Source organism: Octopus bimaculoides, chromosome 11, assembly GCF_001194135.2.
Source record: "Octopus bimaculoides isolate UCB-OBI-ISO-001 chromosome 11, ASM119413v2, whole genome shotgun sequence".
NCBI lineage: Eukaryota > Metazoa > Mollusca > Cephalopoda > Octopoda > Octopodidae > Octopus > Octopus bimaculoides.
Genome location: NC_068991.1, coordinates 77,565,457 through 77,572,925, shown reverse-complemented (window position 1 = coordinate 77,572,925; position 7,469 = coordinate 77,565,457). Strand labels below are relative to the sequence as shown.

Sequence of the window (7,469 nt, the reverse complement as noted above, 5' to 3'; positions counted from 1 at the left end):
TATATATATATTTATGCTTTTTAAAAGTTGAATGTGAATTCGTCCTCTAATTGGAGTAGTTTTCAAAGGATTTCTAATGTTGCTTCTTCATACTGTACTTTGAATTGACTGGTGTAAATTAGATATGAAAAGTTACATAGATATATAAAGTATATGATTTCACTTATAAAACAAAGTTCAACAAATTCAATCCCAGTTTACGTAAATGGAGGAGATTAGATGTTGATATGGATGATAATTTGGAATAAAAAAAAATTGTCATCCATTTTAACATCTAATCTCCTCCATTTATGTAGAGTATGATTGAATTTGTTGATCTTTGTTTTATAAGGTGAAATCATATACTTAATATATATATTAATAAATGTGAGATCCAGGGATCGAGGTGTAGGAAGAAAGTTAGCTTCAACCAATCCATAGCAAATATAAAAAAACAATTTTCAAGGACAACAGTCGTTTATTGAGACGGAAGGCTGTGGATTTTTCTGTATCAAAGTGCAATAAACTGTAAAAAGTTCTTTTATATTTCACGGTAGGCGACTACGGTTGCTGGGTGTACGAATAAGAATACAAGAGTTATGGAATGGAATAGATAAGATCTGGGCTACATATGTTTCACAGCGAATGGAACCTCAGAAGTGGTAAATATCCAAGCAAGGTGTATTCCACAGGCTCCTCTTCAGACCAAAGATATCTTGATTAAATGGAAGTTTACATTGTCACGAGGAGGTACATGTTAATGTTGTCACGTTCTGATTGAATCTTCCACATGTTACCATGTACCTCCTTGCAGCAATGTAAACTTTCATTTAATTAAGATATCCTTGGCCTGAAGAGGAACCTACGATATACATCTTGCTTGGATACTTACCCCTTCTGAGGTTCCGCTCGTTACGAAACATATGTAGCCCAGATCTTATCCCCCTTCATCCTATAACTCTTTTATATAAATAAATGCCGGGCTTTAACAGCAAATCACATTTGTTCACATTTGTTTCTGCACTGGACATCAGCTTCGATATGAATAAGCAGCAGATGTGTGTTTGGATTATTCCTCAATGGGAATGCACTCAAGCACTGTGCTTGATTGCATTCCACCTGAGGAAGCTTCCACACAGCTGTTGCTGAAAATATTTAATTATATAGTAATTCTGAAGAATAATTTTATATAATGATATATAGATATAAACTCAGCAACTCATAGCTGGTGTCTAGTGCAGAAACGAAAGTTGTGGTTTGCTATTGAAGCCTGGCATTTTCAATCCTCATGTTGTATTATTCTTATATTAATCCTATACAATAGTGGAGGAGTTCCACATGTTTATCCAGCCTTGAAGAATATCCTGCTGTAGAATGACATGTGGTAGCCAGTAACAGTATAAGAGCTTTTAAGTGCACATTATGAGGTTATTATCCAAATTATATATTTAACACACACACACATACACACATGCGTATAAGGGTGTGGATGTGTGGCAAGAAGTTTGCTTGCTAACCACATGGTTTTGGTTTCAGTTCCATTGCATAGTACCTTGTGCAAGTGCCTTTTATTATAGCCTTGGGCTGAGGTAGACCAAAGCTGAGAGGTGCTCATTGTCTGTCTGTCTGCCTGCTTATGTGTGTGCGTGTGTGATACTGTCCCCTTGTCCTGATGTTGCATGGTAGTTGTAAGCATGCATTACAGTTATACAATCAGCATCCCTCATTTCCAATCTTCCATGAAAACATGTCTGGTCATTGGAAAACATTTTGGGAATGGATGAAGGTTGGTCATCTAGCTGTAGAAAGAAAGTCCACCTCAACAAATTCCATCCAAATTAGGCAAGCATGGAAAAGTGGAAGTTAAAATATTGTTGATGATGATGACATACACACACACACACACACACACACACACACACACACACATATATATACACTAAAGTATGCGTATATGTATATATATATACTTACACATACATATACACACACACACTCATATATATATATTCTTACACACACACACACACATGTATATTTTACATATATTATTTATTTGAAGAGCACAGTACATGTATTTAAGGAACATTACATTATATATATATATATTTGTATATATATATATATATACATACACAAATGATCGACTAAAAAGTACTGGAGGGCTGCACCCCATATTACTGTAGTCCTATGACAGAAACCAATAATAAAAAAATATATACACCCATCCAAATATCATTAGTCCTTTATAGATTTCAGCTTCTGGGTTTCTATGGACCCTGCTATCATTCATTATATTTAAATATACATATGTCAGTCTCAGTATATATGTGGTCATCTTTTGTTTTCTGTGTGTGTGCGTTTGCAGATGTATAGTGAAGCAAGCTAAAATTTTGACCAGGTGACTAATCACATAAGTTTTTCTCTTAAACAGAAATTACGAGAGGGGAGGATATATTTAGATGTATAACTTACCATTTAATGAGTTGTGTGAAGTTGTTGGATAGACTTTAAGCCTTTGCAAATGAGTGACGGTCTCTTGTTGAGTCAGATGTGTTGACTGGTCATCAGCTTATGAATATTAAAGTCCAGTGGTGCTCTCTTGGATTTATGTGTTTGTTGTTAAAATGGTTTTTAACAAGCTGGAATGCTGTAAATATATATGAAGATGAAAATACATAAATTACGGGCTTTCCAGAATAATAATCATAAGAAGAAAAAGAATAACAATAATAACAATGATGATAATGATAATAATAATAATAATAATAATAATAATAATAATAACAATAATAATAACAATAACAATAATAATGATAAATAATGATAAAAATTCATGATTCAAAGTATCAAAAGTGTAATAATATTATGAAAAATATAAAGTGCTAATGAATAGACAAAGAAATAGATGAGTACATCAATAAATGCCATATGTTTGATATGATTGGTGAGAAGTTGTACATCTGTATTATTAGAGAGAATAAAGCGAGAGAGAGAGAGAGAGGGGGGGGTTATATTACTAGCTTATTAGTTTCAAATCTCTTTGCTTATGTCTCAAGAATATGTATGTGAACATGTGTTTCTGTGTATCGTAGATCATGAGAGCTTATAAACACACACACACTCACACACATGCATTTACATACATTCATACAGTTATGGTAACATATAGAAGGAGTGAGTACTCAATACTAAAGTACAATTTAATTTGGTAACTGGAACCAGAACGAACCTCATCCTGGAACTTACAAGAGCTAATAATCTATCCCAAACATTGACTTGTGGTTTTGATTCTACAAAGCTACAAGCTGGATGATTGAGATATAGATTTTCGGATCATACGAAACCTGAAAGTACAGGGTGAATTTCTGTTCTGGATACTTAATCGAATGTATAAAAGCCAGATGATGCTGGTAATACTTTGAAATCATGGTCAGACAATAAATAATAAAATCTGGAAATTGGGGAGGCAGGCAGCTAGTCAATAACATCAATCCCAGTACACAACTGGTACTTATTTCCGGAAAGGATGACAGGCAAAGTCGACCTTGGTGGAATTTGAACTCAGAACGTAGAGATGAATGAAATGCCACAAAGCATTTTGCCTGGCATGCTAATGTTTCTGCCAGCTCGCCACCACCACCACTACCACCACCACCATAATAATAATAATAATAATGATAATAATAATAATAATAATAATAATAATAATAATAATAGATACCAGCTCAGATACCAGGAAACCCCAAAATGGCTGAAGTCCAAAAGATAGTGCTCATGGGAACTGCCCATATCCTACGTAAAATACTGTCTATGTGATCTCAAATTTTAAAGCAAACATAATTTTCTTATGGTTTCTTAAACATTCACTTGAACAAAACTGTACAAATCCAAATATATGGTACCCTAGGCATAACACCTACATGAACTTCTAACTTGTTGTCTCTTGAGGTCTCTGGGTGAGACTTGGATCCAACTTGTACAAATGCAAAACAAAAGTCAAACATAAAATAATAATAATAATAATAGGTTACTCAACATGAAGAAAATTCTAACTAGGCCTCACCTGCAAGGTCATGCGCTGTTTGTCTTGATATAAGATCACCATGTTGCACACATGTGGTAGTGATGCATGTGCCTGGTGTACCCTTATTAGACGGGTAGTCATGATGGGTATATTGGGCTTCGTATATTTGTACCCCAGTATCACTGTGATGGCATGCATTATGCTCTCACTCAATAATAATAATGATGATGATTTCAAATTTTGGCACAAGGCCAGTAATTCTGGGGAAGAGGCTAAGTCGATTACATGAACCCCAATACTAAACTGGTACTTATTTTATCGACCCCAAAAGGATGAAAGGCAAAGTTGACCTTGGTAGAATTTGAACTCAGGATGTAAAGATAGATGAAATACCACTAGGCATTTTGCCCGGCATGCTAACGATTCTGCTATCTCACCGCTCAGTAGTGCAGTGAAAGCACGTGATAAAAATAAGACTACTAAATAACAATAATAATAATCATAATAATAATAATAATAATAATAATAATAATAGTGATGAGAATTTATTTCATTGTTTCGTTTTGCTTTTCTTTCTTTTTCTGTTTTTGGTCTGGTTTTAGAAATGTTTATGATCCTAAAACAGCATCAAATCTGGTTAAGCGTTGTCTTTTATTTCAATGTTATTTGTGAGATAACTTTTCTGTCATGATAATCTGCAATTTTGAAATGGGATATCTTTCTTTACAAACACTGATAACTAGTTTTACACATTTTTGTTCATGTATTGTTATTTTACTGCTTTGAATTTCTTTTTATTATTTTTTTCGACCCTGGAATAAACTGGATGCTAATTTGTAATTCTTGCACGTGCATATTTGCGTGTGCATGTCTATGTGTACAAGTATAAGGGTCCTTTTCATTTTTTACTATCAATTTTTACTTCTTAAATTGTTTATATATATATATGTGTATATATTTTACAGGTATATTGACAAATGTGAGTCAAAATGACATACTGCTGGCATCTGAGAGGGAAACAAGGAAAGAAAAACAGTAAGGAAAGAAAGGCATAATGGAAGAATACAAGGAATTTGCAGAGAGGGAAGCTGAACAGGAAGAATATTCCAAAGTGATTCTGAAATGATGCATTGACGAATATTTGAAGAAGATGGTCAATGGAAAGAGCAGTGTGTAGAATATATATATATATATATATTCTTTTATTTGTTTCAGTCATTTGACTGCAGCCATGCTGGAGCACTGCCTTTAAGTCAAACATATCGATCCCAGGACTTATTCTTTGTAAGCTTGGTACTTATTCTATCAGTCTCTTTGGCCGAACTGCTAAGTTATGAGGACATAAACACACTAATATCAGTTGTCAAGTGATGGTGAGGGAACAAACACAGACACACACGCATATATATGACAGGCTTCTTGCAGGTTCCATCTATCAAATCCACTCACAAGGCTTTGGTTGGTTGGCCCAAGGCTATAGTAGAAGACACTTGCCCAAGGTGCCATGCAGTGGGACTGAACGCGGAACCATGTGGTTGGGAAGCAAGCTTCTTACCACACAGCCATGCCTCTGTGTATGTGTCTTTCACTTGCTCCAGTTATTAGGGGCTGTAGCCATGCTGAGGTACTGCTTTGAAGAATTTTAGTCAAATGAATGAACCCTGCTATCAATTTCTCTAAAGCATGGTACTTATTTTATCAGTCTCTTTTGCCGAAACCCCTAATTTACAGGGACATAAACTCACCAACACCAGCTGCCAAGCAATGGTGGGGGATAAATATGGACACAAAGACATACACACATGCAATGGGCTTCTTCCAGTTTCCATCTACCAAATTCACCCACAAGGTTTTGGTCAGCCTGAAGTTTATCATAGAAGACACTTGTCCAAGGCACCATGCAGTGGGACTGAACTCAGAGCAACATGGTTGGGAAGTAAACTTCTTACCACACAGCTACACCTCTGCCTATACATTATTTTTTCATATTTACCATCAAGTGTGAGTTGACCTTTTTAGCAATGTTTTCATATTATTCATAATTTTTAAACAACTAATTTTGATGCAGATGAAGCAGATTAAGGAGTTTCTTGCTCAACCCTTAGTTTTAGTTCCAGACCCGTTGCATGACATTTAGGGCAGCTAGCTTCTACTATTGCCTTGGGCAGACCAATGCCTTCGAAATGAAACTGGTAAGCAGAAACTACATGGAAGTGTGTTGTATGTGTGTTTTTAGCAAGAAGAAGTTTAGTGATTCCAACAGAAACCATTTTCCATGAAAGGAAATCATCATTGTTTAATATCCACTTTCCATGCTGGCATGGGTTGGACGGAGCCAAACCGTCCAACCCATACCAGCATGGAAATCGAACGATGATGATGATGATGATGATGATTTCCTTTCATGGGAAATGGTTTCTGTTGGAATCACTAAACTTCTTCTTGCAAATGGTTTCTGAAAATGCAAGCATGGATCAATTCATCCTTGATTTTCGAATCACCTTACTTTGCCATTCCAAAGTAGCCAGCAGTTGCTGTTTAATGCTAGTAGCAAACCCTAAGTAACTTTTCCAATATCTTCATGCACAGAAGTGGTACTAGTATCCTTTTCTACTCTAGGAAAAAGGCCTGAAATTTTTGGAGAGGGAACCAGTCGATTAGATCAACCCCAATACGCAACTGGTACTTAATTTATCAACCCTGAAAGAATGAAAGGCAAAGTCAACCCCAGCAGAATTTGAACTCAAAACGTAAAAACAGACGAAAGAAGTGGTACTATTATCATCTCATATTTACAAAGGCGCCAGCCATACATATTTTGTAAGGAATAATTCTGGTTTCTCAAATCAATTTCTCTCTATCATTTAGTGACAAGATGAAGATGAAATCTGTTTAAGTCATTTTAAATATTATATTGTTGTTTAGCACCTTTGCCTCAAGTTTGGATACATATATACCATAGAATCTTTGTGTGTGTGTATATCTATCTATCTGTCTTACTATTTAACTTCTCTTTCTCTCAATACACACACACACCCACACATACATACGTAGATATACACACACACACATACACACACGCAGAAACATAGCATATCCTGCTGTTCCCAGTCCACAAGAATATTGTATACATAGACATGTTAAAGAAAGAAAAATTAGCAATATATTCTGCCATACAGTTTAGCAATGAAAGAAAACCCTGTTAGCAAACTGGGCTGATTGTTGTTGCTGGGATGCTGCTTCTCGTGAGCCCTGATTAAAGGATTGAAATGCAGCATGTTCAGCTGGCCCCTGCTTTCCCTATCCACAAAAAACTATATACACCAGGCTTGCTGTTTACATTCATTGATGAATACAGAGTGTTTAAAAATAAATCTACAGACATATTCTATAACACAATGTAATAATGAAATAAAATACAATTAATGCACTCATATATATATATATATATATATATATATAT

The 7,469-nt window shown here is 35.2% G+C and overlaps 1 long non-coding RNA gene across 2 annotated transcripts in view; it reads right to left on the bottom strand.

Moving 5' to 3' along the window:
* Positions 1 to 7,469, bottom strand: part of LOC106867980 (uncharacterized) — a 637,828-nt gene that overhangs the window by 39,650 nt on the left and 590,709 nt on the right. For both annotated transcript variants that reach the window (XR_008265237.1, XR_008265236.1), the window contains exon 12: positions 2,455 to 2,629. This is a non-coding gene — a long non-coding RNA (uncharacterized LOC106867980). The remainder of the gene's footprint in view (positions 1 to 2,454; positions 2,630 to 7,469) is intronic.